We start from the raw sequence: 20,298 nt of genomic DNA on the forward strand, positions 1-20,298 counted from the left end.
TTATATGACTCTGGGGAAAAATGTCCTTGTCAATGAAACGTAGATTACACTATAGGCTGTCGTTTGGATTGAATTAGATAATATAATGATATATATATATCTCTACTATATAATGATGTATATAATATATCATTATATATATATCAGAATTATCACACACTTGAATTTGATATATAGTTACTATTGTAGTGATATATTTTTTTAGCAGTGAGAATTGTTACAAAAGAAAGGCTGATCAGAGGTGCTTTATTTAGCCTGAAGCTGTGGGAATGGGGTTGGCAAGGTGCATATAGAAACCAACAGCTGGGTCAACACTTGAAACACAAGCAGTGTTGAGATAGGTAAGCCATGGATGGAAGTCAGAGGGCATGACATGTGCAAAAAGAAGGTAACTTGTGGAGTGTTTAATGAGCTGAAAGTATTTAGTATAGAGGGTGTTCTTGGGAAATTAGCGGGAGACGAGGCTGGAGACATGGAAAGTGATTAGGGTTTCCTTCTGAGTGATTTGTAATTTATCCTGAAGATGGTAGCCATTCAGCTAACATTCCCGAAATAATCAGATGTCTTTGTGTCACACTACTAGCAGAATCATGCCTCTTAGTGGTTCAGAGGTGTTGAAATGAATTAGAACACAATTTACACTTCAATATCAGGGACTGTGTCCACACACTCAGAGCCTTTATGTAAGTAAGTGCACAATTAAGGATACGTTTTTCACTGTAGGCAAGAATAGGGGAGTCTATAAAACAAGTAAAATATGTAATATTTATTCATCCTATATTTATCAAGGATTACTCTGTAACAGGTATGATGCTAGAGTTTTCAGTGATAAATGCAAAAGACTGTGCCCTTTTTTAAAAAGTCAAATAGCCAAGAAAGCAACAGCATTTCCTGTTATGCCTACTCTAACAAAGTTTATGAAGGGAATTATCTGCATGGGAAAAGAGTGACCAAAATCTCTTAGGAACCCAGCCTCAGGAGGACCAGCAAGGCTATTGCAATGGTTCGAGTTAGATTATGATGGCTTGAACCACAACAATGGCAGGTCAATGAGGACAGGGACAGATACAAGGTATATTCGGGGGTAGATCTGATGACTCCCTGCATGTGAGAGCAGAAGGAGGACTCCAGGATTCGTTGTAGGACCCTAGTGTGGGCAATCAGAAATCAGTATTCAAAAGCAAAAGAGCGAACCAGAAGAATCAAGTATTTTAAATAATTTAGATTCTGAAGTCACTTGGCATCATATCCACCACCGAACCCTCCTTTCTCACCATTCCATCCTGTCCCAGCTTCACTTTGGAATATCTACTTGTATGGGTCTTAAGACCACGCTTCCCACAAGGGATGATAATATACTAGGTGTTTCGAATCTGTGCTCTTTAACTTTTCTTTGTCATTTGTAAAATATTTCCTTACTATGGGAGTCCACGTTTGAAGTAAAACAAAATATCAAGTTTATCTGTGAAAGTAGTGTTACAAAGGAAAAGGACTACAAAGAAATCAAAGTACTTTGGGAGTTGAAGGGTAGAGTGTGAGAGACCCTGGAAGGCTGTCTCTCACAAATTCGGAAGTGCCCTCAGGTGGACATTCTCCACTGGAGATTGCGACGGCTCTGTCTGTCACCAGAGTTACCTTCGCTGCTGCCAAACAGTCACTTTATATAATGATTTCTTTTCTCCATGTGGAACGTTTATTCCACTCAAAGACAAATGGGCAATGACATCTCTTCCCAACTGGAAGCGTCTAAGCTCAGTGTGAACAGCTGTTGGAACAATTGTGGGCGAAATTTTGCTCTACAGAAAACAACCTTCATGAACGTACATGGTCACATTGCTTTCAGGACTAATGCCCATCTGTTGGGCTGGCTGAGTGCCTGGGCACTTGTTGGTCAGACTTTAGGACATTCAATGCCTCAGTGAGTGGGTTCCGGTTGCTCTCCTGCTGCAGCACTGCCCCCTGCATGTGAGATGCTCTTTTCCCACAGATACGCTGCAAATGGTTGCATCAGATTGAAAATCCTCTTCTCACTAGCTCATCGAAAAGAAAAATCAAAATTTTATGGAAGGTGTATATTGAAGGTCAGAGTACATTAAGTCTGTTATTGGCTTGTATTTTTTTCCATTTATTCTATTCCCTCCAAAGATGAGAGAGGGTCAGCATAGCATGCTATGCTCACATATATGAATCACTGCATGTTCATACCTATTTGGTTTTCATAAAGATTAGTTTCCTTATAGATTCTCCTTCTGCACAAAGAAAATCAGATAAAATACAGCAAAGGAGTATGAAAACAGTTTTCCTGGTTTTAATTCCTTTTATTTTTTATTTTCTTACTATTTTTTATTTTTCATTTCCATGTTCCTTTATTTCTCTTTCTTCCTTTTCAGCCTTTTTTGACTCTCTGCTTTGCTTTTTTCATAATGTTATGATTCCAGTTTACTTTTCCCCATCCATTCTACTGGATTCAATCATTTTTTTTCGGGCTTTGACCTTTTTTAGTTTCCCCTCAAGTCTGAAATCTCTCCAAAGAGTGTATTCCTCTAATTAGTTCCTTCTTTCTTAGTTCAGCCTTTCAGTTTGCCCTGTCACTGATCCCTGTTCATCTTCCAGAAGTTTGAATTCTTCACATTCTTGGCCCTTTTGCCAGCAGTCTCTTCAGTTGATCACTTTTGTACTAGCTCTGAGAGGAACCATGCTGTGTTATCTTATAATTCTTTTCTTCCACTCTTCTGATTAACTGCTTTCCATTCGATACTCAGACAGCAGGAGAAAGAGCTCAAAGGGAATGTAACTCTACACATGTAAATGTCTCTGCAGGATGTAGAAACACATTTGTGTCCTTTTCATAAACCTGTGTAGCTGAGAGGCCGGTCTATGCAAATCACAGTCATTTGGGGACTCTGAACAATCACAGGAATCTCGGGCCAGAGATGCTCAGGTTTAAGAGATTTATACCCTGCAGGAGGAAGTGTGACCGTAGGTGAACTGGTCACCTTACTGTCCTTCTCTTCTCTCTTGCTGTGTTTCCTCTTTCTCTTCCAGGCCAGAACCAGGCAAAATCAAGAGTGGAGGACAATGCTAGGGGACAGTGAATGTGAATATGGAACAAAATATGCCCCCCGCCAACCTTGCGCAAGCAGGAGGTGTTTAATCACCCTCGGTCCATAGAAATTTACATAGATTGTGTTTTTTTGTTTCGTTCTGTTTTTTAATCAAAGAAATAAGTAGCAAATACTTACTATATTGTATTCATTGTTTCAATAAATGTTTACTAAGCGGAAATACTTGTGAGAGATAATATTCTAGCCACTGTGCAGTGAATGAAACGTTAGAGTGTATGTGTCAGAAAATGCAGTTAAAGTTCTATCCCTGTATAACCAAGGTATTAGGTTTAATCAACCCCTTAATACCAAATGTTGAAAATGTCTTATATTTAGAAATAGTTAAACCCTACTAAGAATAAAAATACTTAACTTTTATAATTAATTTCTTTTCAATTGAGTTATAATTGACATAAACGTGTAAGTTTGAGGTGTATGCTGTGTTGATTTGACGCTTGCATATATGGCAATGTTGTTGCCACAGTGCCTTTAGCTAACATCTCTATCACGTCGCATAATTGTTTCTTTTTTGTGGTGAGAAAATTTAAGACCAGTTTCTTAGCAACTTTGAAGTCTATGATACAGTATTGTTGACTGCAATCACTAATCTGTGCATTGGGTCTCTAGAACTTATTCATCTTCTAACCGCTAGTTTGTACTCTTTGACCAACATCTTTCTAATTCCCCCAGCTCCCAGCCCCTGGTAACAGCCATTCTACTGTCTGTGTCTGCGGGTTCAGCCTTTATTTTAGATTCCACATATACATGATATCATACAATATTTGTCTTTCTCTGTCTCACTTATCTCATTAAGCATAAGGCTCTCAAGGACCACACATGTCATCACAAATGTCAGGATTTCCTTCCTTCTCATGGCTGAATAATATTCCATTGTATATATGTACCACAATTTATCCTTCTGTCTGTTGATGGACACTTAGATTGTTTCCATATCTTGGCTACTGTGAATAATGCTGCAATGAGCATGGGGTGCAGATGTCTCTTCCATAACCTGTTTTCACTTCCTTTGAGTATATACCCAGAAGTGGGATTGCTGGATCATATGGTAGTCATATTAAAAATGCTTAATATTTTTGAGGGCAAACTATTGGTGCTAGGCTCAGAATAAGACAGTGAGGTAGGTTGCTATTTAAAATACCATTTTTAAGGAAACTGGAACTCAGGAAAGTTAAAAGGCTTGCCTATAGCTAGTAAGTGGCAGAGATGCGATTGAGAAAGCAGTCGACATTTGCAGCCACATAACCTCTATACTGTTGCTTCGGTAATATAAGGGAATTTTTTAAATGTAATTTTGGTCACTATGGGTACAGAAAAATCTGAACATGTGTAAACGTGATTATTAAAGTTAAATTTAAATCGTTGTCAGTATAATGTGAAATGGTCCCTTGAATTCATTCTATAAACATTAGACTGCTTTCTAAATTTTTTTTAAAAATTTTGTTATTTCTTATAACATTGTGTATTTTTTTTTACTTTTTTGATTATAACATGGTGTAAATTTCAGGTGTACATTGTAATATTTCAGTTTCTGTATAGACTGCATCATGTTCTCCACCAATAGTCTAGTTTTTATCAGTCACCATACACATGGGCCCCTTTATTGCTTTTGCCCTCTTCCCACCTCCTTCCCCTCTGGTAACCATCAGTCTGTTCTCCTTATCCATTTGTTTCTTTGTTTATCTTTCACATATGAGTGAAATCATATGTTGTTGACCTTTCTCTGTCTGATTCTTTTCGCTTAGCATAATACCCTCAAGGTCCATCCATATTGTCGAAAATGGCATGATTTTGTCTTTTTTTAATGGCTGAATAGTATTCCATTATATATTTATACCACATCTTCTTTATCCATTCATCTGTTGACAGGCATCTGAGTTGCTTCCACATCTTGGCTATTGTGTATAATGCTGCAATGAACATAAGGATGCATAAATCTCTTTGAATTGTTGATTTCATGTTATTTGGATAAATACCCAGTAGTAGGATAGCTAGATCATATGGTATTTCTATTTTTAATTTTTTGAGAAATCTCTGTACTGTTTTCCATAGTGGCTGCACCAGTTTGCATTCCCACCAGCAGTGTATGAGTGTTCCCTTTTCTCCATATCTCAACACTTGTTATTTCTTGTCTTGTTAATTATAGCCTTTCTGATGGGTGTGATGTGATATCTCATTGTAGTTTTGATTTGCATTTCCCTAATAATTAGTGATGTTAAACATCTTTTCATGCGCCTGTTTGCCCTCATACGTCTTCTTTGGAAAAATGTCTGTTCATATACTCTGCCCATTTTTTAAATTCGGTTATTTGGGGTTTTTTTTGTAGAGTTGTATGAGTCCTTTATATATTTTGAATATTGACTCCTTATTGGATATGTGATTTGCAAATATCTTCTCCCAATTGTTAGGTTGTCTTTTCATTTTGTTGATGGTTTATTTTGCCGTGCAGAAACTGTTTAGTTTGATGTAGTCCTATTTGTTTGTTTTTTTCTCTTGTTTCCCTTGCCTGAGAGTACATAATATTCAAAAAGATACTGCTAAGGCCCATGTCAAAGTGTACTGCCTATGTTTTCTTCTAGGAGTTTTACAGTTTCAGGTCTTACATTCAAGTCATTAACCCATTTTGAGTAAATTTTTGTGCACTATGTAAGATAATGGTCTACTTTCATTCTTTTGCATGTGGCTGTCCAGTTTTCCCAACACCATTTATTAAAGAGACTTTCCTTTTTCCATTGTATGTTCTTGGCTCCTTTGTCAAAGACTAGCTGTCTATAGATGTGTGATTTTATTTCTGGAGTCTCAGTTCTGCTCCATTGATCTATATGTCTGTTTTTCTGCCAGTACCATGCTGTTTTGATTACTATAGCTTTGTAGCATAATTTGAACTCAAGGAATGTGATACCTCCAATTTTTTTCTTTTTTCTCAGGATTGTTTTGGCTATTCCAGGTCTTTTGTTGACCCATATAAATTTTAGGATTCTTTGTTCAATTTCTGTGGAGAATGTCATTGGGATTCTGATTGAGACTGCTTGAATCTGTAGGTTGCTTTAGGTAATATGGATATTTTAACTATATTTATTCTTCTAATCCATGAGGATGGAATATCTTTCTATTTCTTTTGTCTCCTTCAATTTCTTTCAATAATGTCTTATAGCTTTCAGTGTATAGGTTTTTTACCTCCTTGGTTAGATTTATTCCTAGGTATTTCATTCTTTTTGTTGCAATCATAAATTGGATTGTATCCTTTTTTTTTTTTTTTTGAGGAAGATTAGCCCTGAGCTAATGTCTGCTGCCAACTCTCCTCTTTTTCCTGAGGAAAACTGGCCCTGAGCTAACGTCTGTGCCCACCTTCCTCTACTTTATATGTGGGATGCCTACCACAGCATAGCTTGCCAAGCAGTACCATGTCTGCACCCAGGATCTGAACCAGTGAACCCTGGGCCGTGGAAGTGGAAAATTTGAACTTAACCACTGGGCCACTGGATGGACCCCAAATTCGTTTGTATTCCTGACTTCACTTTCTGCTAGTTTGTTATTAGTGTATAGAAATGCAATTGCTTTTTGAATGTTGATTTTGAGTCCTGCAATTTTACCATATTTGTTGATTATTTCTAGTAGCTTTTTTGTGGAATCTTTAGGGTTTTCTATATATAGAATCATGTCATCTGCAAATAGTGAGAGTTTCACCTCTTCCTTACCAATTTGGATCCCCTTTTTTTTTTCTTTTTCTTGCCTAATTGCTCTAGTTAAAACTTCCAGGACTACGTTAAATAAGACTGCTAAGAGTGGGCATCTTTGTCTTGTTCCTGTTCTCAGAGGAATGTCTTGCAGTTTTTCTCCATTGAGTATGATGTTGGCTGTGGATTTGTCATATATGGCATTTATTATGTTGAGGTGCTTTCTTTCTGTACCCATTTTATTGAGAGATTTTATCATTAATCAGTGTTGGATCTTGTCAACTGCTTTCTCTGCATTTACGGAGATGATCATGTGATTTTTATTCTTTGCTTTGTTAGTGAGATGTATCACATGGACTGATTTGCAGAAAAACGTTGACTGCTTTAATATTTAATTTGGGAATTGCCACAGAGATCTTTCTTCCCATTTCAAGTGTTCTTTTTGCAAAAATGTGCTACATGTCCCATCAGCATTCCAAGTGTTATAACAAAGTCAGGGGCATTTTAAACATATTTTAGTGAAAAGAAGAATTTCTTTAAGAAGACCTGAACTGAGAGTTAGTTCAGATAGAGAACTGAACCCTATGACAACTAATAAAATGGCATTGAATGCTAGATTCTGAGATATTCTATCTCTTTTTCAGAATGTGCTGGTGTAAGTTTCTTCTCCATTCTCATTCATGCTGTCCCATATCTAGCCTAATGAACTCACAGCTTTGTCTTGCTTAAAAGCAATCAGTAGCTATCAATTGCCAAAGCAAAATTCTGTTTAAAATCCCCAAGATTTTTGCTTTACAGTGGGATTTAAGATATGTCAAACACCCAAATTTGATATATGTTAACATTTTCTATTTGGCACTATTTTAGTTTATTTTATTGACAGTGAGCATACCAACTAGATCAAAGCAAAAAAAATTAGAGCTGGCCCAGTGTTGTGGTGGTTAAGTTCATATACTCCACTTTGGCAGCCCAAGGTTTGCAGGTTTGGATCCTGGTCATGGACCTATGCACTGCTTATCAAGCCATGCTGTGGTGGCGTCCTATATACAAAGTAGAGGAGGACTGGCACAGATGTTAGCTCAGGGACCATCTTCCTCAAGCAAAAAGAGGAAGATTAGCAACAGATGTTAGCTCAGGGCCAATTTTCCTCACACATACACAAATTTAGATAGCATCACTATTTTGGTCTACATTATACAAAATATTTTGTCCTTTGTGAAAATATTTGACAGAATTTTACTGTATAGATTCTGATCACAACAATTATTTAGCCCATTTCAATCTAATTTTAAATTAGCACAGAAGATTTATATTTATTTTCATCAAATCTTGATGTCCTGAATACTTGGAGTTATATTCTGTTCATTTGGTCCTTATCACATATACTCAAATGCAAGTAAATAACATGAAGGGACAATGGTGTTGAGGACAGTGGGTAGTGTCTGGAATTACAGACTACGCTGAGAGGACTACTAAGGAGAATCTGAGATAGAGCACGTTGATCTACAAGGCCCAATCTGCATATAACATTTCATTGATTCTTTGTTCACAACAGTCATATCATTTTTTCACCAACTGTTTTGCAGAACAAGGTAAAACACAAATATGCGGTTATTAAATTATGTCAACGTACAGGAAAGACTGAACTTCCGTATTTTTTTGAAGTTAGTGTCAAACAGAGAGCCCATGTCTAAATATTTTTCCAGATTGAGAACAGTAACACCACATCTGAAATGCACAGCCTAACTCACTTTATATAACTTGCACTCAAATTTCATACAGAACAACATCTTTTGCTTCTATTACGAAGATCTCAAAGAATTGTTATATATAATCAGACACACGATACATAAATCTTCAACATAATTATATGCATAAATATAATATTTGTGCAATAGATGCATGTGCAATATACAATAATATACGTGCATGTAAAATATATGTGCAATAGCTATGAAATTACGGTATTTTCATAATATTTGTCAATGTTGCTGTGAATTTATTGGTCTTTGATAAATTCTAAAAGTTATAGTTGTGAAAGCTATTTTCATAATATTTATACGTGTAAAGTAGTGTAAAATTTAATATATGACCTCTGCAGAGATCTAATGATTTAAATGATATCACAGTAGGCTTTAAATAAAGTAAAACTTTCAAAACAGGATTTTTTAAATTTATGACTCCCATCCCTTCAAACTTAAAATATTTATAAAGTATTTTCTGTGCATTTGATAAATTAGAGAAAGAAATTATTTGGTGTGCTGTAACATATACCAAACAAAATATGACTATCCTCATATTTTCAGGCTAAGAAATGTTGGACAGTAGCTTGTAAAAAGAACAAAATTAGTTTGAAAGAAAGGGTCATTTTGAGAATGTGAGGTCATTAAGAAGCCCATCTGAAAAGGGTAAGAGATGGATTATATTGTTGTTACGTAGGTGACAAAGGTTGGAAGTTGATAATGTGAAGATGAGAAGAAGTAAGATGAAGGCAAGAGGTAACACTGTTTATTTAAAATGTAACATTGGAAACTCTAAACTGATAGATAAATCAATGTGAAAACATTCTTCCCAAGAATATAAAGTTAGAACAAGAGGCTTTTCTGAGAGGAAATGCCAATAGTTCTGCCAGATAATAAAACCTTCTGTTAAATTTCACTCCATTTACACACACTTATATCTGAGGTTTCTAGACAAAGCACATTTATAAGAAAATTCATAAAATAATTATTTTCTATAAAAAATAGGTAGATTGGTAAGATATTGGATATTTAAAACCTTTGAAGTAAAATTCAACTTCATCCGTTAAGTTGTCTATTTCCAAGAAGCTGAAAGCAAAAAAAACATTATCCAGAGCAGTATTCTTCCCATATCTCTATGAGGGAGTGAAATACTGTGTTTAATCTATGCATAAGCTCAGTAAGTTACAAAATTACTTTGTAAAATGTATCAACATCTGACCTAATACTGTAGAGATTACCTCACTCAGCCACTAAACCATTTGTTTTAAATATGCGATAGTCGCTTCAGGAAGTCCATAGGATTTCTATTGTATTTTATCTATGAGAAAAATTCAACTTGCAGGGCATTAATGAATAGCTTGTGTATGCTTCTTAACAATTGTTATAATACCAGCCTATTTCCTCCTGTTAGGTGTTGTCTCTTGTCTTTTTCATTTGCTTTATAGTTATAAGCAGGAGAGATTGGTAGAAGCCAATATTCCTTGCAAATCTGGATAATACATGCAAATTGCTTGAGGAACACTATTTTAAACCAAGCTGGGCCTGCTTAATCAAGTGAGTAGTAAAGAGCTGGTAACTAGCTGGAAAACAGCCTGTAAATGAGTCAAATTAAATTATTCACATTGTCCTTTTCATATTGCTTCCATAATTTGACTAGCAGTGTGGTGCTGAGCGAAATGTGAGGGTTTTAGATTTAGAAAATCTTGAGCTTAAAAGTAGGCAAATTAGCCTTTATGAGCCTCAATGTTTTCAACTGTGAAATGGGGATGCGAAGACCTTGTTCACGGCTGGTTTCAAGCAGATTCAGTGAGCTCTCGGGTGTACAGTGCTTGGCACACCAAATGTGCTTGCACACCAGCAGTGGACATTACTATCTTTTTAATCTGGATCATTCAAGATAAAGCCGAGGCATGAGATTTTGGTTGTATATCTCTGCCTGTCTTTGTAATCCTGGAAGCTAAGCATCTTCATAAAATACTAACTATCCCCAAAACCTAGGCCATAAAATGTGGATTTATTTTATGTAGGATTCCTTTCTTTTTTATGTAGTCAACCATGAAAGTGAAAAGTGCTTTGATGACCTTTTCCCATTTAATTCCTCAGATGTGGAAACCAAAAAGATTCACAACCACATTATGCTAATGATCACAGTTTCAAAATGTCCTCGAACCACAATAAATAACCTATGATGTCCATAACCATTTTGTGACTCATCGTTCATAACCAAAGGTCTTTCCTGACATTTATATACTATGTTAAACCACCCATATCTGTGCAAAAAGAAAAAAAAGGCATCAGCCGGTATGTTTTAAACTAATCAGAGCAAGGCCCTTCAAGCTTATGACCCAAAGCATGTCAGAAGACTCAGTTCTTAGCACAGGCTGTTATTCAGTTATGGAGAAGCCAGCCTATTATTGCACATTAATTAAGTGTAAAATTATGAACTGTCTCTATATAGCTGTATTCTGACACTGCAAGTGATATTAGTTGAAGTATTATTTTTATATGCTTTAACAACTTAATATATTTAAGGGTGGCATAAACGTCTCGACTATCTTTTATTCTGAGAGACACTGTCATGTAATTGCACTCGGTGGTTTATGAGCTCTAATCACCTGACACTTTCACCTTCTTATCAGTCTCGCAGTGTAAGCATCCATGAGGAGAAAGTGCACCCTCGGCCCCCACGGAGGCAGGAGAGGGCACAACCTCCATGTGAGCCCTCTGTCACGAGAGAGGAGAGGCAGCTGTGCAGGGCAGGCGCTGGAAGGGCAGGAATTGCATTCCAACGTGATGGTTTTAGGCTTTTAGTTCTTAAAGTTACGTGATCTTTTGAATTCATTATTAAAATACAAATAGCTGGGAGAAGGCTAACACCTTAATCCATTATCAGACCATAACTGGAGTTGTCATTTGAGCACCAGGCTGATCAGAAATACGCACCACCAAAAAGAGTGGGGCATTATTGGAGAAAAGCGAGAGTAAGCCAGAAATATTCCAACAACTTCTCGAGCTGGTTTCTATTCAAATTTGTTCCAATGCTACCCTTGTGAAATAACAGAAAATGAAATAATTCAGTGTATGGGTGATGACTGTATGGCCTTTTTCCTCCCTAAGAAACTTAAAAAGTTGAATGAAAATAATGTTGACCTTGTGATATTATAAAAACTATGACTAATTTTAAATATATCTCAAATTTTGGGAAGTATTATAGAATCAGTAACATGTAGAAGTGTTGTATATTAGCCAACTTAAATTTGACTAGAATCCTATCCTCTTAAAGTCCTTGGGATAAATCTCAATCATTTGATAATGATAACTTACCTCTTACAGAAGTATTTCTAAAGAAGTAAGAAACATTTTAAACTAAAAACAGTGGACTACCCCTCCATCTGATAATGGCAAGTTGAAATAAAAGGCTAATGTTGGAGTAAAAAAGATATGAATGTTAACATTATAGGAGGATAAAACAAATGCCTGTTTAAGGGACAAAATATAGTGACGACAGGACACTGCTGGCTCACACCAGAAGGAAGGAAGTGATGCCTGGAGAAGTTGTTTGAAATTGTGGCACGAAGCTAAGGTTTTCATAGGGCCTGTGCTTCTTTGTTTCTTTCCATGGGGATAAGCCAGTTTAAATGCAATTTATAAAATAAAATCTGTATCTTCACTTAGCATCATGGCCATAAGGGAACTTCAAAATGGTAAACTAAGTTTCCAGGTATTATGACATGTTCACATATATTGACACCTTTAAATTTGGCCTTAATTAAGCTTCTACAATATGCAGGGACAGGAGGAAGCTGAGGTAGTGTGGATAAGGCAGTCCAGAAGAACCTATCCTCAAATCAGCAACCACCGAACTCTAGCGTCTACTAAAGCACCAGCCCCCTAGCAGGAATATCAGCCTGGCTGCCTGCTAATAATCACCGAGAGAGTTTGTTCACAAAAAAGTCTTATTCGACCAGTCTAATGAGGGCTCACATAAGCTGCTTCTTTGAAAAGTTCCCCAGGAGGTTCTGATCCATAGAGGAATTGAAACCACTAAATTAGTCTTTGCAGAAATAACTGGCCAACGCCAGCATTAGCGTCATTAAGTCTCTGCAGTTCTCTGGCTGGTTTTCCAGACTTCCGGTCGGTGACTCTTGTTAATGTAGAAGGGACTGAAAAGCACAAATTCAAAGACCCCCTCAAATTTGTCCCAGTGCCTCATCCATTACAAGCAGCAGAGAACGTATCCCTGATCCACTATCTTCTCTTTCCTGATCCCTGAAGACGTAATTTTGCTTTTCGTAATTTGTTCACATATTCGAAGGCTCTCTGCTCCTACTTATGGTTGCATAACATTCCCTGGTTGAGAAAAGAAGAAAAAGATCAAAGGAAGAGATTTATTCCCAGACATGTTCCAGGGTTTAATTAAAGTAGAATGATGATTATGAATAAAAGGAGAGCCTAGAACTCTTTGTTCTTGGCAATACAATATGACAGTAATCATGGCCTTTCTCTGCAGTGCATTGTGTGACCAAAGAAATGCACGGGTAAGACATCCACGCTGCAAGTGGTCTCAATGTTGATAACTCTTAAATAGCTGATTTAAGAAACACGCATGTACCATTTAACCACGTATATTCCCCCACGTAACTGTGCAAACCCAATTTTGTTCTTGTTCTTTCAAAGGTTTGTGTTTTGTCATATTTAAGAAATGACTTATTTAGAAACATACTACATGACTAAAGTCAATGTGGCCAGGGTAAAAATGTTAAGCAGAAGGTATTAGATTAAGAGTAATCAGTAACAGCATTATTAAAGGAGCTGATGTTTAAGGCAAAGTGTTGTATCTTCTAGGATCCTCAATGGAAAAAGAAAAGATGAGAAATTGAGTGATGAATGGAAATAAATAGACTTTTTTAAAGTCTGGTAATGATTCCTTTCAAATAAATAAATGAGAGAATGTGCTAGGTAATAATAATAATAACTTTACATCTTAGAGGCTTATAAAAACAATGATTGATTTCTCTCTCATAGCACATGTGCGTTATGGGTGAGCTGAGACCCCCTCAGCACTGTCCTCACTCAGGCTAACAACATTTATTCTGTGGAGTATTGCTGGTAACTACAGCAGAGAAAATGAGAGGGCATGGCAAATTGTGCCCTGGTATGTGAAAGCTTCCATCCTGAACTGATAGAATTCAGCTAACGTAATGTTGGTCAAAGTAACTTCTAGTTGAACAGGAAGTATATTCTGATCCATGTGCCCAAAAGGGAGGAAAATTGAATATTTGATGAACAGCACTAATGACTACAACAGTCTGCCCTTCTAGTCACTAAATATTTGAGTTCTTTTCCCTCTAAACGAAAAAACATACTAGCTCACTTCCCAAGCAAAGTCCCGTTACACCAAGGCTCTACTTCAATGTCCATGATCTCCAAGTGATGCCAAGTGTCTAATCATCCACACATCTCCTTGTCTGGAGGTCTATGTACCAAACAGACAAGTGTCATTCACCACCAACCCTCCCAACTGCCAACCCCAACTGCAATAGTAGAACAGGGACAGATCCCTATCATACAAGATGATAAATGGGAAACACAACCGACACACTGGTCTATAGAAATTCTGAAATCATGCTAGACAAATGTCATGAGGGGCCCTTTGCTGGGAGAGTTTTTTGATTAGACTAATTCTGATTCCTAGAAGGGTCCCTACTTCTAACTTTTCTCCATGATTCTTGCCTACTCCTTCTGATTGTTTATTTCTTTTTTATTCTCCTCCTTGGTCTCATCTGACCTGGAAATGAGATTCCGATGCTATGTCCTCATTGGAGGCTAAGCAACTTTCTCAGTTGGCTCCCCAGCATCCTAGAAAGTTAGGGACCAAGGGTCATTTTAATTCTTGGACAGGCATATATATATTTTTGTCCATGCTCATGATTTCTTCAGCAGTAAACTCTCTTAAAACCTTAGCAGCTTTGAAAATCTTTGACTTAGTCAGTTACATGAGCCAATAGCCACATCCAGAATTCTTTGTAGACATATTTCTTAGATTTACAGTATTTCTTTGCTTCCTGTCCCATGCTTTCTCTTTCTTAACCTAATTATAGGACTTGGACCAATCAGGCTGAGGTGGGAGAGCCATACCTTTAATCTCTTATCCCTGAGCTATTTTATCCAATTGAAAGGCTTTACTTGTGTGGTAGCTTAATCCATTCAAAGAGTTTTAATAATGGGAATAAACAGCTTTAGCCTTGATTTGATCCTTGCCTCGAGGCTAAGTTTTAATCAGCCTTTGTTGCTCAAGGGAGGTTTTTTTCCCAACCCCACAAGTCCATGAATTTATAGACTCTCTCTATTTTGTTTTGTCACAGCTTTCCATTGAGTTTTATTAATGGTCATGGGAATATTAAGAGTTATTCCAAAGAATACTCTGGATTCCAGAATAGAACGCCGTATCCACTTTGTATAGCAGCAACCAACTTCCTGTTACTAACAGAGATCAGTCTCTGCCAGTTTGTTTAGTAGTATGAGGAGTTTAAATTGACTCAGTCGCAGCTTCTACATTAGTGAAACTACAGCTTAACCTCTTTGGAAAGGTTGTGGGTCCAAGGTTGTGGGGACAGGAAGCAAATATTTTCTAAATTCCTTAGTCAGAAAAATGTTGTATGGAATACCACGATGGAGAATTCTTTAAAGGGGTCATGATGCTAGCAGAAGCTGTGCAGACCAGGAAATCAAATCTCTATCTGTGAATTGTAACTGCTCCCATGAGGACAAATTGCTGCCCTACATGGCAGAAGGGAGCCAAAGTAATCAACTGGCCACCAGATGGTTGGATAGTAACCAACTTCTCCTCTTCTCCTAATCAGTCCAAAGAATGGTGCCAGACTGGACGCTCTGTGTTGCTATCTTCTATTATTAGCCATACATAACAAAATCTTCCATATTAGCCATGAGTAGGGGAATTTTATGCTATTAAGCCTATTTATTCATTGAGCATCACTCTTCTGGCTAGAGAGAGAGTTTACCTCATATCTAGAAAATGAGTTTCTCTTGGTCATTTGACTATGGACAGCATGCTCTGCAGTGTATGCCTCTTACTGGGCATTCATATAACACACAGGCATCTATACACTCTGTGCCTATTCCAAGAGACACAACACAACACCCTTTCGAAAGATCACTTTGTCACCAATCTTATTCTTTTCAACTGACCAAACCATTACCCAACATTCCTTATAAGGTGTAATTCATACCTCAAATTATTTTTCCTCCAAAACAATGTGGACAACCAGATATATGCCCCAAATTATTCCTCTTTGGAAAATTGCATTTCACAGCCATCTGTCAAGGACACTTCTAAATGGTCTATAATACTTGACATCCACTTCTATCCAATGATAACTTATGCAGTTCCACCAAAGAAAAAAAAGCCTGACTTTTTTTCCTTTTCAGATAATGAGTCATACTGGTCATGAGGAATTTCCTACGAAGTCACAGATGTGAGTTGAGGAAAAGACCACAAAGCGGCAAGAGTTGGTCTGGACACCCGTTCATGCAATTTTCTCATATTTTATGAACCTGTGTGAGACTGTCTCATATAGAGCATTCTCATTTAGAAATGGAATGCTGATACTTGTGCTCAGCCTTATGGTTTGCTGAATCATATAATACCCAGTAGGCAGCTTAGAAGGTATTGCTTGATCAAAATCATTGGCAAAGAATCTAGCATGGTGGATAGAAATCTCCTGAAATCACCATAGAAGTAATTCACAACCTTTCACCCAGTTTCTAGAATTGAGCTAGTTCGTGGACCCAGAGTCCATTGATTAAAGGAGAGACACTCTCCCTTTGAGGAGGGATCCCACAGCACACCTCAAACAAGTGCCCTAAATTTTCTTCTATGCTTTTACAAGAGAGACAATAGACATTTACCAGGGTAGCTGTGATCTAGGAAATGGTAAGTACCCAGATCTGCCAGGAGTTTCTCGATTCGCTTTGAGTTTACATTAATCCCTAATGATTCAATTCATCGCCAAGGTCAATAGGTTGTAAGGAGTGGGGAAGAGACTGGTGACTTTGGAAGTCAAGTGGCAGTGTAGCTTTGGGTAGAAGCCATCTCACGATGGGTTCTGTGAGCCCATGGAAACATCGTATCTTTGTTTCTTTTCCAGTTTCAGAATGCAGAGTTGGAATAGATATACTCAGCATGTGACAGAATTCCCACATTGTCTCCTTATCATGTAGAGAAGAGTTATCTTTGAAGCAAGAAACAATGGAAGCTTTTATAATTCAAGGGTTAAAGGGAGAAATGGAGGAAATAGTTTTCTCAGAGGCCAATAAAAACTAGAACCACGCTGCAGGGGCTGGAGGCATGGAGGGAACAAAGCAGGGAAGGATAAGGGAAAAAGACTCTTGGTTCCAGCACTCCAGTCCCCTGCAGTGGTGTCCTCGATTGTGTGCCGACCAGAACTAGCCAGTAATGAGCCTTGTTCCTCCAGTCTACACAGTTTAGCTCCCTAGGCACAAAAGAAGGTAAAGAATGATGGAAATTGGATAGGGTTGGTCACAAGAAAAATAATAAGCAAAACAACCAGAAGAATTTAAAAAAACTGAACAAAAAAAAAAAAACTGAAGGAAAAAGCTAGAACAGTATTTTCTGGAAGAAGTGTTTTACTGGAGAAAGAAAGACACACTAAATACATGTTGTTAATGTTGACAATTGATGTGGGATCTCCTGAGAGAGAGAAAATGATCTATGTTTTTAAATGAACTTGACATTAATTAAACAGAAATAAACCAAGTTCATATTATGTCAGAGATTGTGTAGTTTGAGGTTGGTGTATAAACGTGTTCTTGGATCAAGTATTATAAAAATATGGATTGTAGTTGAGCAGAGTGTTTTGTTTTGTTTTGTTTTTGCTATTAGAATTTATTGAACAAAATGAAAACTGTGGTGCAATTTATGTCAGATGTATGTGTAGCATACCTTCTTTTTAAAATAGATTTATCCATTCCTCAGGCCTGTAGTTGGTGTGCCTTGTGTGAGCACCTGTATATGTTTGTATGTGTTTTATTTAATCATTCTTAAGTGAGGCATTTTATTCTGAATTTTAGAGTATGAGTTAGGGACTACACTTTTAGAAAATGCCCTCCATCTCTTATTTTTACTGCTGATTTGCCTTGTAAGTTTGTTAAGGCAATTTTTAAATTGTATTTATTTATTTTTTGGTGAGGAAGATTGGCCCTGAGCTATCAGCTGTTACCAAACTTCCTCTTTTTGCTTGAGGAAGATTGTTGCTGAGCTAACATCTGTGGCAATCTTCCTCTACTTTATGTGGGATGCTGCCACAGCATGGCTTCATGCGTGGTGTGTAGGTCCACACCCAGGATCTGAACCCACAAACCCCGGGCCACCAAAGCGGGAGCCGAAGAACTTAACCACTACACCACTGGGCTGACCCCAAGGCATTTTTGATTTATTTGAGACAGCTTGTAGAGTAGAAGCCTGCCTACAATTCCACGTTGGCCAAAATTTTGATTTGAAAACATCTAGTGATGTAAGTTTTTGCTTGGGTGTAGTTTCTTTCTCTCCTTGGTTGGACTTAGCTGGTAACTTTTAAATTAAACTTTCTTTGGTCTACTCTCTTATAAAACAGAAAAGGTAATACCCTGAAGGAAAGATTCTTGCTTTTTTTCAAGCAGAGGAACGATTTCTAGTTTACTTAATTTGCTTATTTTTTATTATAGCTGAATACCCCTTCTCTTTTAAAGTCTTCCTTTATTTTCTATGTCAGCTGTGCAAGAACAAGTTTGGGACAACAAAATTCTTAAAATAAAGCCACAGTTCTCATTTACAGTCACATGCCCTAAAACACTCCTGGCTTCAGTGTTCAGAGATGTAGAAGTTAAAAGGACCAGGAAGTGTGCTTTCTCGACACATAAAGTACAAGAACAGAACTGTTAATAAACACTTCTATATCTGTAAAGCCACTCAAAGCTTAATTTATTTTAGTATAAATCATATAGAGATAATCTTTACATTTTTGTGATTTACAAGGCAGGGGAAAGAGGATCATGGTGATGTTTTGGTCAAATGTAATCTCTGGGAGTCTATATCAAACTAAAATAAATGTGTTTCCAGCCAGGAAAGCTCTTAAATTTTTCCCGTCCTGGGAGTTCACGTTCAAGTTGTGTCTTGAGCAGAGACTGACTGGAATCAGAGTAACTGTTATATTTTGGTCTAAGGGTGAGTCCCCAGATGCCCAAACAATAAACCTGACAGTGTCTACAGAACATTCTGTAGAAGTTAGGTAGTTTACTATGAAGAACAGAGAAAACATTCCAGAGTTTTCCCATGAGTTTGACCAAAGCTTCCTGGGGCACAGAGAGAACTCAGCATGCCTTTACTTCTTAGTTAAAAACATATGGGATAAGAATTTTGAGAAAAGCTTCTGGTGACAGAGTTTGTAGCAAAGTGAGAATTGGATCTGAAGTCAGAAGATCCAGGTTTAAATGAGGTCATGCCCTTAACAGCTGTTCCCAAGTCTCCAAGACTTATTTTCCTACATGTGGAAAAGAGGACCTGTCTGACAGTTTGCTTATTTTGGGTTATGATTAAAAATAATAAGCCGTTTGAGAAATGCATTATAAACTAAATATAAGTGCTAAATGTTTTTGTTCATAAACTTAGAGAAGTAACAAAGGGTCAGACTTTGCGTGGGCAATGCTTAGCGTTTACAGATGAACAGAGACTCAAGAGGTTAACTAAACTACATTGTTTCGGGTTACGCAGAAGGAAAGAAAAATTAAAAACTAAAGTTTCCGGAAAATCAGATTTCTATAAAACTTAGGGAGATATGAGAGGATTGTAGATGTGTTTTTCAAAACAAGGTCTGTGGAAGCCTTGCCTCAGAATATGTGGATATTTGTTGAAAACGCATATTTATGGGTTTCACCCAAACCTGAGTCAGAGCCATTGGGAATAGGCTCATTTTATACAAACGTTCAAGTGAATCATGTGCACTTGAATCACTGAAAATGGCTCGTTTATAGACTGTTGAAGTGAAGTCAGAACATCTGGCTCTGATGATTGAATATCTGCATGTCCTTGGACATGGACCGTCTTGGCTTCTGTATCTTTAAAGGAAGGTTAAGGTTGTTGCCATTTACCAGTCTGATGTTATACAGGTGACAATGTGGAAATAAAGTAATCACACACAGTGTACAGAAAAAAGGGCTCACCTGACAAATGCCTGTCCTCGCAGCGCTGAGCTTACGACCACCCCTCAGCAGAGCGCAGCGCGCATCCCTCTCCGTGCCTAGGCCACAGCACAAGAAGAAAAGTATCTGAGGAGGAATCTCCTAAGTGGGAGAGATATACACATTGCCTACAGGGCATCTACTGTTGTATGATGGAAACACCATGGTTTAAAAATTCTTATTTGATTTATTTTCCAGAAAAAAAAAATGCAATCTTCCTAGGCCTTCTAAAAATTGTGCTGGCACCTGAGAGAGCACCTGGGACCGGAAGGTGGATCTTTCCGTGAGCTCTGCCACAGGCTTGTATTGTTACCTCTCCCTGACCATTGTGAAACAGTGCACATCAAACGAATGATTTTGTGACTTTCCCCATCAAAGTGTTTGGTAGCATATGGGGAGGGGAAGGATAGAAAGTAGGAGAAAACACCAATACCAGTGTGGTGAGATCGACTCAGCTTTGCTGTGAATAAGGGCTCAATTCCTATTAAGGACTTATTGGCT

The 20,298-nt window shown here is 37.5% G+C and overlaps 1 long non-coding RNA gene across 3 annotated transcripts in view; it reads left to right on the plus strand.

Annotated features, from left to right (window-relative positions):
* The window catches only part of LOC138921018 (uncharacterized), a 73,501-nt gene that overhangs the window by 32,254 nt on the left and 20,949 nt on the right, over positions 1 to 20,298 (plus strand). Inside the window, exon 5 of one of the 3 annotated variants that reach the window (XR_011433175.1) lies at positions 19,996 to 20,096. The exons of the other annotated variants lie outside the window; for them this stretch is intronic. This is a non-coding gene — a long non-coding RNA (uncharacterized lncRNA). The remainder of the gene's footprint in view (positions 1 to 19,995; positions 20,097 to 20,298) is intronic. 3 annotated transcript variants of the gene reach the window in all.

The sequence above is a fragment of the Equus caballus genome, chromosome 27 (assembly GCF_041296265.1).
Source record: "Equus caballus isolate H_3958 breed thoroughbred chromosome 27, TB-T2T, whole genome shotgun sequence".
NCBI lineage: Eukaryota > Metazoa > Chordata > Mammalia > Perissodactyla > Equidae > Equus > Equus caballus.